The sequence below is a fragment of the Suricata suricatta genome, chromosome 8, assembly GCF_006229205.1.
Source record: "Suricata suricatta isolate VVHF042 chromosome 8, meerkat_22Aug2017_6uvM2_HiC, whole genome shotgun sequence".
In the NCBI taxonomy this organism is placed as follows: Eukaryota; Metazoa; Chordata; class Mammalia; order Carnivora; family Herpestidae; genus Suricata; species Suricata suricatta.
Window position 1 is genome coordinate 63127338 of NC_043707.1, and position 18373 is coordinate 63145710.

Genomic DNA, 18373 nt, shown 5'->3' on the forward strand with positions numbered 1-18373 from the left:
AGATAATATGGGTGTTTAGTGCAGGGTATACGTTTCTGAAAAATGAGTGAACTAACGAATGATTAAGCAATGTGAGCTGTCTTTGTGGCAAGGTCCCCATGGAAATGCATACCAAACATCATAACAAGCCAGCTGTGGAAGTCGCTTTAAATGCCCTCAAGCATGACAAATTTCAAGCTATAATTTTATCCACATGCTGTTCATACAGTCGTAGAGCAATCCTCCCAAGCTATAGGGATCTATATGATGCCTTTTATAAGGTAAAAGTACTTCTCATCTTTAACTTTTTGCCCATCTTTGCTTTCTCATTAATTGACTGTTACTTTGAATATGCCATAGAATATATAAGATATCATGGTATAGTTTCTTGGCAAATTTGCTGTACCTCCAATGGCACCACTTTTATTCATTTTGTCAGTTATAAATGGTTAGAACTGCTTACCAAAATATGAAATAATGGAAGAAAGAGAATAAAAGTGGAATTAAAAATAAAACCATATAGCACCATTAAACTGAGGCATCTTGTGAAACCCTCCTTACTGCTCACTGGCTAAAAGCCTAGACTAACCATCAATCACATTAATACAAGAGATAGATGTATAGAGACAGATAGATAGATAGATACATAGATACATAGATACATAGAATGTAGAAGCATGAATATATATTTCTGAGATTAGGAGCACTCTAATGAATGTGTGTTACATAGAGCAGCAGTTCAAGTGTGAAATGCAGATGATAAAAGACAACGAAATCCCTACATGTATAAGCATATGCATTCATGAAAGTAAATGTGTAAGAAGCTGGTGTGGCTAGAGTGGAGTATATATGGCACAGGGGGTAAGAGATAAAACTGGAAAGATTGTTCTTTGTAGATTGTGAATGTCACTGTATGTTATACTAAAAAGTATAGGCAATATTGTACAGGAAGAAGTGGTCTTCAAATCTGAAATAGAAAAATGGCACAATCACTAACACTGATGGAAATATGGAGAAATTATTGGAGGCTGGACAAGGTGAAGGCAGAGGGGCCAGCTGGGAAGTTGAGAGACCCCAAGAGCCTGCCCAAAGCCCAGGACAGCAGGACTGAAAGAGGCTGGGTGTGTACCACTGAATGCCGAGGGGATAAGAGAGCTCCTTTACACAGGGTAATTGAAAGTCAAAGATTCCCAGTAGCGGAACTGAAGAGCAGTCTCTCCAACCAACAGAAACACAAAAGGGCCTCAAGAAAGTCAGCTTCAATCACAGTTCAAACCCAGAGAATTCCAACATTAGATCATAGCAACTGTCTCAATCCAGTTAGGTTATTACTTTTCTCCCCTCCTTCCCACCCACAAGAACAATTCAATCCCACAGAATCCAGAAGCAACCAGGTGTCTGGAAGAAGGGAACCTGTACTTATATAAGACAATGAGAAATACAGCTCACCTCACTCACTCCAGGCAGAAATGCTAACCTGAAGCAGGCCCCAGGTAGGGGAGGGAAGACACTTTATTTCCACATAAAGTTGGTGTTCTATTATTGCACCAAACTAGATAGATATACCAATTAATAAAGGGACTTTTTTTTAGTGACTAGAAGTAACTGGAAAATTTTTATCTGTTACCAAAAAAGTCATGCCATTCACTTTAGATTTTACCCTAAGATCAGAGAAAAATGAACTCTTCTGTGCAGGTTTGAATGGGCAGTGATAGAAAGATAAAGGGGTTTTAGGAATAATCTTCTAGTGCTTCTATTGATATAGAACAAACACCAGCAAGTTTAAGAAATCAATTATTATCAAAATAGTTCAAGCTTTCTGACTTTCTCTTCTCATTTCTCTCTCTCTCCTCCAGATAACCATCATCCTGAATACGGTGTTTATCATTTACATTAATTTATTTTCCTTTGACTGTATGTGTGCTAATTGCTCAAAATATATAAAGAAGTTTTGCAAAGATTTGTACTTTATATCAATGGTGTCATACTCTTAGTGGTATATATTCTTAAGCTACTGGTCTTTCCAGGAAGTCATAATTGTGGATTCTATAACTGCAATTGTATATTCATTAGTATAAAGTATTTTCATATGTGAACATAGCATATTGTACCTATTGTTTATAGATATTTAAGTTGTTTTTATTTTCTAGCTATTATGATTAATAGTGCTCTGAAAATTTTTCTGCTTACTTTTTTTATATTCAAGAATTTCTTTGGAATATATGCTTACCAATGAAGTTTGGGGCTCTGTTTTTTTCTACCTATATTATATAGAATGTGATTAATCATCCTTGGTTAATGATAGACTCTCAAGATTATGATTTGTTCATGCCTCCCTCCTTCTATTTGGTTAATTTAAGATGGCTCCTTATAATACCTATATGTAAAGAAAATAGTCCCCTGATCTCACACCTTGCCTCTCATTACCCCAAAGTAATCATTAATCTCAATCCTATTATCATTGCTCCCTTGTTTCTTTTTACTATTATATATTTAACTGAATGAAAATGGCAAAACAGCATATCAAAATTTACAAGATACAGCTTAAGTAATACTAAGAGGGAAACTTCTAGCACTAGAAGCCTATACTAAGCAAAAAGGAAGGTCTAAAAATCAATGACCTCAGTTCCACCTTAAAAGACTTAAAAAAAAGGGGGGGGGCAAATGAACCCCCATGCTAATCAGAAGAGAGTTTAAAGATCAGAGCACAAATCAATAAAACAGAAGAAAAAAGACAATAAAGAACATAAAGTGAAACCAAAAACTGGTACTTTTAAAAACTAAAATCAATAAAATCGACATTCCTTCTCAAGATGATTAGGAAAAAGAGAAAAGACAAAAATTACCCACCTGGGTGGCTCAGTCAGTTAAGCCTCCAACTTGGGCTCAGGTCATGATCTCACAGTTTGTGGGTTTGAGCCCCACATTGGGCTCTGTGCTGACAGCTCAGAGCCTGGAGCCTGCTTCATATTCTGTGTCTCCCTCTCTCTCTGCCCCTCCCCTGCTCGCTCTCTGTCTTTGTCTCTCAAAATAAAATAAAGACATAAAAAATTTTAAGAAAATTACCAGTATCACAAATGAGAAGTGATATCATTACAGATTTTAAAAGGCTAGTGAGAAAATATTACAAACAACTTTGTGCCAGTAAATTCAACAACTTAGAAAAAATGGACAACTTCCTTGAAGGAGACAAACTATCAAACTCACTTGAGAAAGATTAAATAATTTAATAGCCTTATACGTATTTTTAAGTGAACTTATAGTAAAAATTTTCTGTCAAAGAAAACTGAGGATGCCTTTACTGGTAATTCCTACCAAACATAAAGAAGAAATAATACAAATTCTACACAAATTCTGAAAGACCATCAAAGAGGAGGTAAGGCTTCTCAACTAATTCTCAAGGGCCAGCATGACTCTTGTATCAAAACCAGACAAAGACAACAGAAAGAAATTAGACTATCTCTAATGACTATAGATACAAATATTCTTACAAAATTTTAGCATATTGAATCCAACAACACATAAAAAGTGTGTTACATCATGACCAAGTTGGATTCCTCCCAGGAATAAGAAGTCTGTTTAACATTTGAAAATCAATTGATGTAATTTACCATATTAGCAGACTAAAAGGGAAAATTGATCTATCTCAATAGATGCAGAAAATGTATTTGAAAAAAATTTATATCCATTTCTGATTTTTTTTAAATGAAATACCTAGCATTAAGTGTAAAATGATAAAAGCAAGTTCAACAAGAATGATAAAACCTTGAGCATCTGACTTCAGCTCAGGTCATGATCTCCCAGTTCATGAGTTCAAGCACCTCATTGGGCTTTGTGATGACAGCTTGAAGCCTTCCTGGGATTGCATGTTTCCCTCTCTCTCTAACCTTCCCCTGCCCTCTCTCTCTCTGTCAAAATATAAATAAACATAAAAAAACATTGCTAAGAAATATTAAAGACCTAGAATAAAAGATACATTATTTTCATGGATTGAAAGATTTAATATTGTCGATTAAATGCAATCCCAAAACCTAGAATTTTTGGTTAGAAATTGACACACTGATTTTTAAAATTCCATGGAAAAGCAAAGGAAATAGAAAAGCCCAAAACTACATTGAAAAACAAGAAAGTTGAGGACTTACAGTAACTTACTATAAGACCCCACCAAAATCTTGAAACTATGTATTCATAAAGTTTATTTACTATAGTTTATTTACTTATAAAGCTACAAACATTAGTAAAGACAGGATGGTGATGCGGTCAAGATAGACAAATAGACTGACGAAACAAAATAGAATCCAGAAATAAAATCACAATCAAGCCAATTGATTTTTGACAACAGAGGAAGGGAATTCAGTTGAAAAAAATAATTGTCTATTGAATAAATGGTGCTGGAAATATTGAATACATATATGCAAGAAGCAGCATCAGCAGAATTTCAATCCTTACCTTACATCATATATAAAAAAAGAACTCAAAATGGATTTTAGACATAAATGTAAAAACTAAAACTGTAAGCTTTTTAGAAAAAAAATCAAGATAATCTTTGTGATTTCAGATTAGATGATTTCTTGGATGCATGCCAAAAGCAAGATCCATAAAAGAAAAAATTGATAAATTGAATTTCAGCAAAATTAAAATGTGCTCTCTAAAAGACACTGTTAAAGAGATGAAGAAACCAGACATAGTCTTGGAGAAAACATTTGCAAATCAGATATGTGATAAAGGACTTGTATTCATATTATATAAAGCATTCTCAAAACAAGAAGAAATGAAACAACCTTAAAATTTGGGATAAAAATGTGGACAGGCACTTCAATAAGGAAGATATATGTTAGCTATTAAGCACATGAAAAAACATTCATCATTTGTCATTGGAGAAATTTAAATTAAAACCACAGTGAAATCCCACTTCACCCTCATTAGAGGCTAAAATTAAAAAGCTTGACCATGCCAAGTACTAGTGGAGATATGAAGGAACTGGAACTCTCTTACATTGCTGGTGAGAACGTAAAATTGAAAAACATTTGTTGGTTTGTTTGTTTAGTTTCTTACAGAGTTAAACATACATCCTACCACATAGGCACCTGATCTATTTTTTAGATAGTTACTAAAGAGAAAAAAAAAGCATATGTCCCTACAAAGACTTGATTGCAAATGTTTGTAACAGTTTTACTTGCAATAGCCAAGAGCTGAAACAACTCAAAGTCCCAGCAACAGGTGATGGGTAAACACACCAAGGTAGAAGGTGTTCAGCAATAAAGTAAAATTAACTCATTGATATAAACAACTGTATAGATAAAACTCAAAATACTCATGTTGAATATAAGAAGCCAGGTTACTAAAAATGCATGTTGAATGTTTTCATTCATATAAAACTCTAGGAAATGAAAGAAGATCGGTGACTGCCTTGACAGAGGTAATTGGCTAATGACTGGGAGGGTGGCAGTAAGGGGCATAAAGAAAACTCAGGGGGCAACGGATATGTTATTATCTTGAATATGATAATGATTTTATGGAATATATATGTATCAGAACTTATCACATTGTACACTTTAAATGTGTAATTTGTTGTGTGTAAGTTAATCCTTAGTAAAACTGTTAATAAAACAATTCCCATTCTGAGGTTATATTTGCTCCCATTATGAAGACGTATTCATTTATCTATTCTTGGAGTTCTCTTAAATTTTGTATTATATATTTAGAAACCATGTGATTAGTAGTATAGTTTACAATTATTATATATTCCTGTTGAATTGAACTATATATCATTATAGCTATAGCATGGTGGGAATCCTCCAAGAACCATCTCCCCTTTCTTCCATAGTAAAAGAATGTTTAATTTGGTGTATGGTCCAGAATAACGAACATATTTCTCAGCCTCTTTTCAATTTAAGTGTGGCCATTTGGTAACATATTGACAATTGGGTATGAATTTAAATGAACATAACTTCCCCTTTTATTGTTAAAGAGAAAATATGTCTTCATTTCCTCCTTCTAACATACTGTTGTTTGAGTGTAGAGTAACAAAATGGGAGGAGCTTGGATCCTTGTACATTCTTGTGGAACAAAGCTATCATATTAGCCCTCGACTTTCTACCTTCAGACTGTTATCAGAGAGAGAGAAAGAGAGAGACAGAGGAAAAAAAATTAGTTATTATCCACACCACAGTAAATTGGGATCTCTATTTTCTGCCAAATCTTTATCTTATTATAGAATTTGATACCTGTACTGTGGTAGCTCTCATAATAAACCCTAAAATATAAGGTGATCAGGTCTCAAATATCAGAACTTAGAAGATGATGAATCTTTTGCTGTTAAAAAAACGTTTTTCAACCTCAGCCAGCGGTATCCTAGAAGGCAGACAGTATCCTTAAGAATGTAACAAAAAGAAGAAATGTAGGGAAAATTCAAAATGGTGGTGGTTACTATTTTTCCTCACTCTCAGCAAAGTTTTATAGAAGAGAGATAAATTCAGGATAGAACAATTCAGTCTCTACGTAGAGATGGAGAAGAACTCTGGGTAAAAAAGAAAAACCCTTTTTTGTCTATGGCCTTGAGTGCAGTGGACTTGGAATCTAGCTGTTTGGAGCTTTGCATGGTTACAAAAACCAATCCTGTTTGTTTCCCAGATGTAAGTTCTTACAACTGATAGACTCGAAGTTGAAATATACATGGCTTGTATATTTTTTGACTTACGTAATATTTGAAGCAAGTACTAGTCAGAGCAACAAGAAAGTGTTTACATAAAAGATAAGAATCAGAAATAATCTTACAAAAGGCATCTAGGATATCTTCACAATGTCTATACAATCAATAAAAGAAAATTTTTAAATTAAAAAATAAGTAATATAGAATAATTCATGTGGTATTGACTTATTTAATATTTTATTTTCAGTGAACAGCTTCCTTTATTAATGCCTTGTGTTTGAAGCCCAGCAGTATAAATTGAAACATTTCACAATACCTAAACTCTGATGAAATTATTAATGTGTCATAACAAGTCAAGTAGAAAAATCGTAGAGAGACTGTTAACGATTTAATAGTTCTAGTTCATGGGGGAATGCTAATCCTACTGAAGTACAGAAGTTATGGTTATTATGATTAAGAACATATAAGAAAAGAAATGGGAAATGTGAAATTTATATTAAAACTGATACAAAATGCAATTATTATAAAGTGACACTGAGTTGTGCAGTAAAATTTAAGCTAACTTTTCTAGGAAACTATAACTGTTATGAATCTGAACCTTTATGGAGATATTTGTCCACAGAGAGAGTACTTGACAGCCCTATGTTGGTCAACCTTACCACCATATGGAAGATGGAGAGAGCACTGTCAGTGGCCCTCCCAGAACTCCTCTGCACCTTCTTACAATTTTTAGGAACCTCCCTCCTACTTTCCCTGTGTTTTCCCTTTCTTCTTTGAGGGGACTTCTCATGCCAAGGGAGTAGCTTTGCCCGCAGGCGCAGAGAACGGGAGTGCTGGGAATTTATAAGCACAAAGGAGCCTCTTAGCAGTCACTACTCTGGGAGGGCAGATGAGACCCAGCTCTCTCCTATTGCAGTGGGGTGACTGATGCATAGCTCCCAATTCAGAGACGCCACTCCCAGAAGCAACCCCCTGCGGCGCTGGTCCTGAAATGGCCTCTTCTCTTGGCTACTTCCCTTTTCCCCTGTTCTTTTCCAATGCCTACTTTGCTAGTGTCTCCAAAGAGCACTTCCTCAATAAATCCTTTGCACAGGAATCTGCATTTCATGGATCGTTTCTGGGAAACCCGATTTAGGACTACGCATGGACAAAAACAAAAACAAGCAAAGTTTAGGGGTGGGATTAGAGCAGTTGGGTTTTGTTAGTTCTAGCAGTAAAATGATAATGGAAAATTTAAATTGTCAATTGAAGAACTAATGGGTGGAGTCATTTGTAGAACTGATACTAAGCATTCTTAAGAAAAATGATTATAAGACTGAATTCAAAAGACTTAGTAGAAAACTGTAGTACAGCCTTTAAGTGAATAGCCATTTCCATTGGAAAGCAATCAGGTATCAGGTGCTTTGAGCTATAGGGCGGTAAAATTTCTTTTTTGTTTTTGATTTTTTTAATGTTTACTTATGAGAGAGAGAGAGAGAGAGAGAGAGAGAGAGAGAGAGGAAGAGAGAGAAAAAACATGGGAGGGGGAGGTGCAGAGAGCGAAAAGGAGACACAGAATCTGAAGCAGGCTCCATGATTCAAGCTGTCAGCACAGAGCCCCACACGGGGTGCAAACCCATGAACCTCAAGATCATGACCTGAGCTGCAGACAGATGCTTAACCAACTGAGCCACTCAGGCAACCCTAGTAACATATTTTTTAAAAATGTATATTATGGTAGCATAGATGTGATTATTAGTGCTACACCCCAGAAAGCAGTCCACAATAATCAGGCACCTATAAAGTGGTGTTTCTCAACCTCCACAAGATTGACCTTGTAGGCCAGGTAATTCCTTATTTTTGGAAGGTGCTGTATGCATCCCAGGAGGTTAGGCAGCATCCTTGACTCTATCCACCAGGTACCAGTACCACCCCCACCTAATCGTGACAACCCAGACTGTCTCCGGACATTACTAGACATCCCAGGGAAGGGAAACCACTGTTCTAAAGTGACCTCTTTGCCCAAGAAGATCAATTAACTCCTATGTGATGAAAAATCTAGTAGGTACACAAATTTGAAGTAAAAACATGAAATTAATAGGTTTTCTTTTATTTCTACTACCTTATAAATGTAAAAGCCATTTGGTTTTTAGAAAAATTGTTTTCTAAATGAAGAAAGCATAATAACTTTTGTACTTTATTGGGTCACAAGACCAGACTGTTTTTTAAGAAGTCCTGTCCTATTCAGTGGCAAACCTACCTCACATATAATTACAGAATTAATCATATAGAGATAGTTGTGATATTTTTTCAAATGGAACTCTTGCCAATATATATTTATACTCTAATCATAAAGATATAAATACTTTTCCATCAGTTTATAGTTACTTAAATGGACATGATTCCTAACAATCTCTGCACATATAGACTAGACATAAATATGTTTTTCACAGTTGTCTATAAGATATAGTACAGTATATGAACAATTTCTTTTGTAAATAAGATCATCAGATTACTCAGGTTTTTTAGGAATGGTGGGAGTTGGAGGGGTGAAGAGAGGATTACCAAAGGCACAGGTACCTGGATTTCATCAAGACATTGACAGGAAAAGAAAAGATGGGCTCGAAAATACTATAGTTAATTGGCTTATATCCAGAAAGTTTATACTGTTGAATCAGTATCAACTCAGAAGGGTGAAAGCCATATGAAACAGATCAGTGTGTATGCAGCCTTCTCTCACTCAATAATTTGAATGAAGACCTAGAAAGCATGCTTATCGTTTGCATATGACAAAGTTTAAAGAAATTTGGACATATTACATGGCAGAATAAAGTTTTAAATATCTGGAAAAAAACATATCTAATTTAACACAATGAAAAGAAAGAAATGAAGAACTCAACATATTAGCTCCAAAAATGAGAAGTAACTTATCCTTTTAACATTTTCCTCTGTCAATGGCAGGATCCAGCCTCACGGCTCCTGTACTACATCCAGTGAATCAGCAAGTTCTCCCGTCTCCCCTGGAAACGTGGCTCGAATCCATGACCTCCACTCCACAGACGTCATCACTGCCCAACTGAGGCCTCATTAGTGTGCCTTATTGCAATAAATGCCTAATTCATCCTCTTCTAACTATGCCCTCTCTGAATCCATTCTAATATGGTAGCCAGAGAGCTCACGTTAAGCCACCTGGACCACCCACGTCTCTGGCTGAAAACCCAGACACAGTCTCTTGTAGCTTAGAAGAAAACCCTATAGCAACTGCCTCTACTTCCTTTTTCAGGCTTTCCTGTCACTCCTGTCTCATGCTTTACTCTCTATTAATATTAAATCACAGGTAGTTTTGTTAGTCAAATATTATGTTATTTCTTGCCTTTGTGAGTTCACTCAGGTAGCTCTGTCTATAAGGACATTCTCAGATTTACTGATGGCGCTAAAACTTACTCTTCCATCATGACTTAATTCAGGCATGATTTCCTCCAGAAGACCTTCCTTACTTCCTAGGTTAATAGACAATTTCTTCGTTTTTCCATTCTCTCTCATTCCACTCTTCCTCATGCATTGGTCAGAGTGAAAGATGAAATTGATTTTGTTTTGCATAAATGTGCTGGAGAGAGGTGTCAACACTTGGAGTCTTCCTTAGGTTGGAAGGCTGCCATAACAATACACTACATACTACATACTACATCGCTGAAACAACAAAAATGTTTTTTCACAGCTCTAGAGGCTAGACGTCCACTGTCAGAGTGTTGGAAAGTTTGGTTCTGGGGTTCCAGGCTTCCTTCTTTAGCTTACAGATGGCTGTTTTCCCCATGGGTCCTCATCTGGTCTTTCCTCTGTGCATGTGCACCCATGGTGTCACTATGAGTCTTCATTTCCTTGTCTTAAAAGTACACCAATCAGATTAGTTAACAGCCACCCCCAACTTTAACTTAAATCATTTCTTTCAAGGCCCTCTCTCCAAATACAATTACATTCTAAGATACTAGAAATTAGGGCTTCAACATATGACTTTTGAGGGGACATAATCAGCCCATAACAGAGTCCAAATGGGATTCGTCAGTGTTCGACCTCTTTTCTTCCCAGGAGCCTGGAGAGAGAAGGTTTGTCCCAGAGCCTGCTCCCTTACTCCAAAAGTCTGCCATTCCTCTTTCTCCACACTATCATGGTCAGTGGCTAGGGAGGTGAGGAAGAACTAGTGACCTGCTCCTGCCTGAGGGAAGTTCCAACTCATTTTTCCTGGCCAAGATGTTCCTTCACTCCTCTTACTGTTCCTCCTGTATGAATGAAATAAGATCTTCACCCGTTTATTCTATTCCAACCTCTGGCACAGTTACCACATAAAATTGGTAACGCCAGGTGACAGTTCTTACATTTATTCCAACACCTGGGAAACTGAGACTTAAAAGGACTGTGGCTTTTCTGGATTGCACATTCATGGTGTTTGATCTGGTATTGGAACCCCAGACCACATAATCCCTGAACTCTTTGTAACATGTAATACTTCCTTAAGGACCCAGAAGTCCTTAAACATTTTTATTGAATTATACTAACAGCCATGTAGTTCTTTCTAAACTTATTTGACTGTAAACAAAATAACATAATTGTACTTTAAATAAAATAAATGTGATCACAAATAAAATAACTAAAAATAGCATATTAAATGATCTTGGTAGATATCTATGCCTAGATTTAAAAAATGATCCCTAGGGGCTCCTGGGAGGTTCCGTTGGTTAAGTTCCCAACTCTTGATTTCTGCTAAGGTCATGATCTCAAGGTTCCTGAGTTCAAGCCCCACTTCAGGCTCTGTGCTGACAGTGTGGAGCCTGCTTGGGATTCTCTCTCCATCTCTCCCTGCCGCTCTCTCTCTCTCTCTCTCTCTCTCTCAAAAATAAATACATAAACTAAAAGAATGATCTCTAAAATGACATGCTACTAGAAATTTAATCTCTATGTTTTAATTTTTTTGTTTTGACACAGCAAGTATAGCTCATGAAAGTAATTTAATCACTTTATTTCACTTAGAACAAAAATGAACAAAATAAAGATAAAGTAATTCATCTTTCATTTCACCTTTATTATAAATTCCAGCATTTAAAAATAGAAATGTGATCTTGGGGTGAAGATCTATTTTTTTCTCTTGTTGCAACTCAGGGCCAATTTGCTTTCCATGAGAAATAGACTCCTTTTGCTTTCAGAGTTCTCTATTCTAATGAAGTTGTACTTATCTGCAAATTAATAGATGCTAATTCAGGCTCTCAGTGGTCTGTAAACTTTCAGTCTCTCTTTTTACTGTCTTTGTGGTATAGCATGGAATTTGAATTTTGTTTTCAGATCAACTATTGTTTAACTAGCACATGTTACTTAGTATATAGTGCTGTCCATTTACCACAGTATTCCAGTAGTTACTTTTTTTGGGTGAGGGGGGGTGCCAATGGAGATTTTCTCCTCAAGGTTGAATTTGTAGCCAAGGGGAAAGAGATCTTGATCTAACTTTATTCCATGGAAAAGAAAGAAGGAAAAAAAAGTAGAGGACTTAACAAAAGTTTTACTTAAAATTCTAGACTTTTAATTATGCTACTGAATTTAAGAGCATAGGAAATACATCTTGTTTCTGAATGAATTAAAAGCTGAAGCCATTCCAAATTGTTTTGAGCCATGTTTTCGCAATGTTAATTTATTTAAGCTGTTCAGCCCTCATCTCAGATCACATCCATCATAATAACGGTAACACTTTTAGATCTAGGACACAATTTGTCATTTAAAAGAAATGCATGGAATGCTATATTTAAGACACCTTATTTTAAATTTCAGCCAATCTCTTAAGCAAATATCCCTTGCCCTCCAGCTCCATTTGTTAATTCTCCATTAAAATGCATCTTTTTCTCACTTTTCTAATGAGCATGCCCACCCATTTACCACAAAATCATTATTAAATATTGATTAGCACCCTGGCTTCATCCAAAAGTATGGTATGTAGTTAATCATAGCTTCAAAGAGAAACTTTTGTATTTTAAACACATTGTGGAACTTTGTAAAGCAAATTATGTAAAGATTAGTCCTTAAATTTTAAACTTCACCTTTAAAGTTCAAATCACAGAGGGAAAAAAAACCAACCTCTGGCAGTAGCAATAGCATCATGAAGGAATTTAAAACATGTCGTAGAAAAATGAGGGAGACTTTTTTTTTGAAGAATAACTCAGAATGAAAGGGAGCAATGTAAACTCTGAAGCCACATGCCTGGCTTCAAATCCCTGCTCCAGAACTCCCTGGGGGTGGGGGTCCTCCTGGGAATTCATTTAAAGCTCCCTGTGACTCCATGTCTCCATCCATAAAATGGCAGTAAAATTTTTATCTCATGAGTTATTGTGAAGCTTAAATGAATGAATACATATAAAGGCTTTAAACAATGTCTTTGTTTTCTTTGCTCAATCAATATTAGCCATATTACCATAACTATTGTCAAACACTTCGGGAATTGTCAGAAGGATTAGATTTAACCTTGGATGGATCCTGTAAATTAAAGTAGGACCCATGGTGGAAATCACAGGAAGACAGATCTGAACTCTAAGACATAAAATTGGAATAGGTTGCCTTGGGGGAGGCAGCATACTTCCTATCTCCTGCGATTTTGAAGTCAAGGTTGAATAGCCACATGATGGGGAGGTTAAGGGGAGAATGGATGAACTAGGTTTTAAATTCTGTCCAGTCGTGAATTTCTGTTTTACCTCAAGGCAACTGCTAGTATATAATGGGCTTCACTTCTCACCCTGTACACATTTTTATACTAATGAATATACCTCCTCTCTCCTCTAGATTGAGGGTCCTTGATGATGAGATCACTGTCAGATTCATCATTATTTATCTTTAATCACCAGCAAATTTGCCTCTTATTCACAGCAGTGACTCAATAGTCTGTGTTTAAATAATTAAACGTACATTTCTATACCTATGAGCAGGCTCTTCTCCAGTAAATAATCCAGCCTCTCTATCCTTGCCAATAAATGCCCTCCTATCAGGTGTCTTTGAGGTGATGAGGCTTTTGCTCTCTTATGCTGTTTTATTTTACATTTCTTGTTTGCTACAAGTAGTTAGTGGATGCATTTTATACACTGATTCTAGAGAAGTTAATTTAGATAGATGCTTAACACGGTAGTTGGTGGACCCCAGGCTATTTAAACTCCAAATCCTCAAGGTCTGATGTTTCCCATTTAGAACCCTAATCAAAACTCAGAGAAGCAGTCAGGCAATAGTTTTGAGTGCTAAGAGCTAAAATCAGGAAAGGCACTAGTTGCTATACACAATAGTCAAAGGGGAGAAGTAAGCGCTGGTTCTCTTCCCCTTGAAAAATAGATCCTCCCTAATCTTGTGCGGCTAAAATCGTCAAAACCGGAACATAGCAAGTTAAGTCACAAATAGCAAGGCAGGACAAGAGGGCTAGATAGGAAGGAGACTTTCAGAGAAGCAGGTGGGTCATCGGCACTGAGGTGGCGGTGTTAGCAAGTCCAAAAACTATGCCATTGACAGATGGTTTAGCAAAATAGCAGGCTATCTAGTGAGTCGAATTTGGCCACCTGCAAAAACTGCTTAAAATAACTGCTAAAGACCAAAATTCCACTTTATTAATAGCTTCAAGAATGCTGGGCACTTCAGTAAAGAGTTCTAATAAAGTAAAATGAATGTGCATACTTCCCTCAATATCCAAAATATGTCTTAAGAGTTTTACCATTTTCACCCTCTGGCTTGGAAGAAAGATGTCAAGAGAAAGGAACGTTCGGGGGTGTCTGGCTCAGCAGCGCAAAGAGGTAGGAAGCAAGAAAGAGAGTGGGAGACATTGAATACACAGTGTTCATACTGAAAGCAGAGCCTGATTAATGTATTGGATTCTGAGCATTTATTCCTATAACCCATGTTTCATTAAGCCCTTTCCATGTTTTTCATGCTCCGGGTCAAGAAGACCTCGAAAGTAGCCTGACTTCTTAGAATCTAGTGGGGAGGGTGAACCAGCAGGGTGTAGCCCTCAGCTCCCACTGATACTCCTCTGCCTCTTTTACAGCCATCTAGCAGCCATGAGGTGATATATTTGAATGAATAGATCAACGCTAAGTCATTTCTCAAGTGGCCTGGCTCCTATTTGTAACATTATTAATGCTTTAAAGTTCACTAAATTACAGACAGATCATCAAGGTGTATTGAAGCCATGCTGAAAACTTTCTGAACCTTTACTGAAATTGTGTCGGGGCCTCTCCAAGAGGCTGTAAGAAGAGCAGTAAAATTCTAAGTAGTTTTCTTTATAACCTGTAACTACATACAGACTGTAACAATGATTAATTTTTTTAATATTCTTAGTGTTTCAGGACTATTATATTAATAAGGCCATCATGCATCACTGCTGTATTCCAGGGGAACGATTAGTCTCTGTACCAGGTTAGTGTAATTACAGCCTAATGGTTTACATCATTATAAAAACACTAAATATTTTACTAAACTGAGTACAGTATATAAAAATTAATTTAAATGGCTCCAGGCTTGAAACAATAGAATCAATGATGAAAAAAGTTCTTTAATTTCAAATAAGAAAACAAAAGTATGAAAGGGGAATGTTTCTTTCAAATCATCTGAAGTGTAATAAAAATTTAAAGATTTTAAAAATAAAAACCTAATACCAACTTGTCATATTTTGATCCTGTCTTATAAAGCAGGCTTCTTCATTAACATTGGGAAAGGATATAGTTTCTAAAAACTATACACTTAAGAATCTTCTTAGTGGGGCGCCTGGGTGGCTCAGTCAACTGAGCATCCGACTTCGGCTCAGGTCATGATCTCACAGTTTGTGGGTTCAAGCCCCGCGTCAGGCTCTGTGCTGACAGCTCAGAGCCTGGAGCCTGCTTCCAAATCTGTGTGTCCCTCTCTCTCTGCCCCTCCCTTGCTCATGATCTGCTTCTCTGTCTCTGATAAATAAATAAATGTTTAAAAAAATTTTTAATAAATTAAAAAAAAGAATCTTCTTTTTGCGTGGCTATGATAACTCATTTGTGAGAAATTAGAAGAAACATGTATGTTCTGCTGATAAGTGCTCCACAATATAGGCATCAATAATACATCACAGTATTGGTGAACTTTTAATGGTCTTTTTATGGACCTAAACGTCAAATACTTAAAGGAGAAATTTCTCATATGTGGAGGTAGAAGTATTCAGTAAATACGGGTTTGTTGATTGGGTGGTATATGTGAGGAAAGACATCAGGGGAAGGGAAGGGCTGACAGTAAAATCAAATAAGGCTAATAATAAATTATCCTCATAATAAGTACTCTGATTTTAAATGTAACAGCATTTAACATGGCAAAGAATGTAATTAATGCTCATTGCACTTAGCGAGTTTACTTAGTTGCCTTGAAGATTCTCCACATTTTAAAGAAACACTTGTAAACACTAAGGTAGACATCTTCCTTTTGCTCCTGCTGAAGATTCCATCCTTACCATCAGTTTTCCTGCTCCCTGAGGTAACTAATTTCCCTACTGTATGAGGTGTCAACTCAACTGAGCCAAGGGGTGCCCACAGTAAACATTATTCCTGGGTGTGTCTGTGACAGTGTTTCCAGATGAGATTAGCATTTGAACAAGTAAGCTCAGTGAAGTAGACGCCAGTGTGGGTGGCCTTTTCCCAATCGTTCAAGGGCCTCAATAGAACAAAAAAGCAGAGAAAGCAAGAATTTACTCCTTTTGCTTCCTCCCTGCCTGTTGAGCTGGGGCATCTGTGTCCTGTCCTTGTGCTGAGATTCATAACATTAGTCTCCATAGTTCTCGGGCCGCTGAATTGGGACTAAATGACATCACTGGCTTTCCTAGGTTTCCAGTGTGCAAATGGCAGATCGTGGAACTTCTCAACCTCCATGATTAGCCAATTCCTCATAATTATTCTCTTCCTATCTCTATATCTATGTATCTATATCCACGTATATCCATATCTATCCATATCTATAATCTCCTACTGATTCCATTTCTCTGGAGAACCCTGACTAATAACACTACACAGCCTCACCTCATTGAAAATCTGGTTCTCGTTTATTTTGTGGAATTTACCAAAGTCAGCCCAATATACTAATTTGCAAATGTGCCACCTGTATGCTTTAGGAGGTTTCAAATCACAATCCACCTTTAATTATTTACTTCAAGGGGATGGTTTTATTTATGTTTCTATGAATTTATAATAGCTCCCATGGTGTGGGTAGATACCAGAAATGGCAGACTTCCATTGCTTTTTTTTTTTTACACCTGACTCAATTGCTAAAACCCTCTACAGTGGCAGCTGGTTTTAAACTCCATGGGCATTTGCAGCATTAAGAAGAAGTTAAGGTTTGTTCTTCAAAGAGCAGTTTCAGCTCCCCAACACAGAGATGAGACAAAAGTACCAGTACATTCAGACCCAAATCAGATCCTATCTTGAGTCTCTTGGAGAAAGTACCACGTAAGCTTTTTGGAAGTTAATACCAGGTATAAACCTCCTTTGCTCAACAGCAAAAATTCATTCCCAGTGTAGCAGACAAGGGAGTGATCCCTTATTTTCTTTCAAATCTAATGTGATGATTACACAGCTTGCAGTCTGCACTGAGCCAGTGGTATTGGGTGGTAGGAAGAATAATAGTGAACTCCTGTCACTCCGAGCTATCACACCTGCCTACCCACTAAGTAGCTGCAAAGGACCATGAACCCCTTACCTTTGCCGGACCAACTGCTCACAGAGAGCTTAGAGCAGTCCCTCCCTCTAACATGTTATAGAGTATGAAAAGAGGACTCTAAGATCTAATTAAGCTTTTGATTGTTAAGTTTCCATTTCTTATTTTCACTGGAATCCACTCAACAGAAACTTACTATCACATTGTTAAAGCTTGAAGTGAATTCAAATGTTGATTTAAAAAAAATCATAGAATGATTTGAGATTGTGTTGATTTTTCTTCTTTTTTTTTAAATTTTTTTTCATGTTGATTTATTTTTGAGAGAGAGACAGAGCATTAGCTGGGGAGGGGCAGAGGGAGAGGGAGACACAGAATCCTAAGCAGGCTCCAGGCTCTGAGCTGTCAGCACAGAGCCCCATGCAGGACTCGAGATCTTGGCCTGAGCCAAAGTGGGGCACTTAACCAACTGAGCCACCCAGGCGCCCCATTTTTCTTGTTCTTTAAAAATAACTTAGACACATGCAAAACCAGTTTCTATCCAAGAGGAGTCAAAACTGAGATTATTCTCTTGGAACTGGAATTCCCAAGTATCATTTATTTAGGTACCTTTTACGAAAAGTACTCTAATATGTAGTAAGGTGCCTCCCACTCTCCCCAGCTCCTTTCTTGCTTGCTAACACTCCCTCGTGAGCAGAACTGACTGGGAGAAGAAAGTGGAACACACGTGTCCAGAATCAAGAAGAATGCGCCTCACGGCTGAGGATGAACCATTTAAGAAGAGCATTTGTTGATCAGATTTGAAAGGAACTTCTACAGGGGACTAGGAAAAGGTGTGTGAGCACCTGAATTCAATCCAGATCTTTAAAGCAATAACCTAATTTTTAGCAGCAGCAGCTCTTTCACAGGTGTAGGAAGAATGTTTACTTTCATTGAACTAATTTGTTCTAAATTGAGAAAACATTTAGGAACTGAAAAAACAAAGAGGCGCCTGTTTTCCCAGGACAGGAATAAAAAGAAAAAGGAGAACAAGACTCCAACATGCAGCTGAATATTTCAACTTTTCTTCCACTGACCTGACTAAATGAC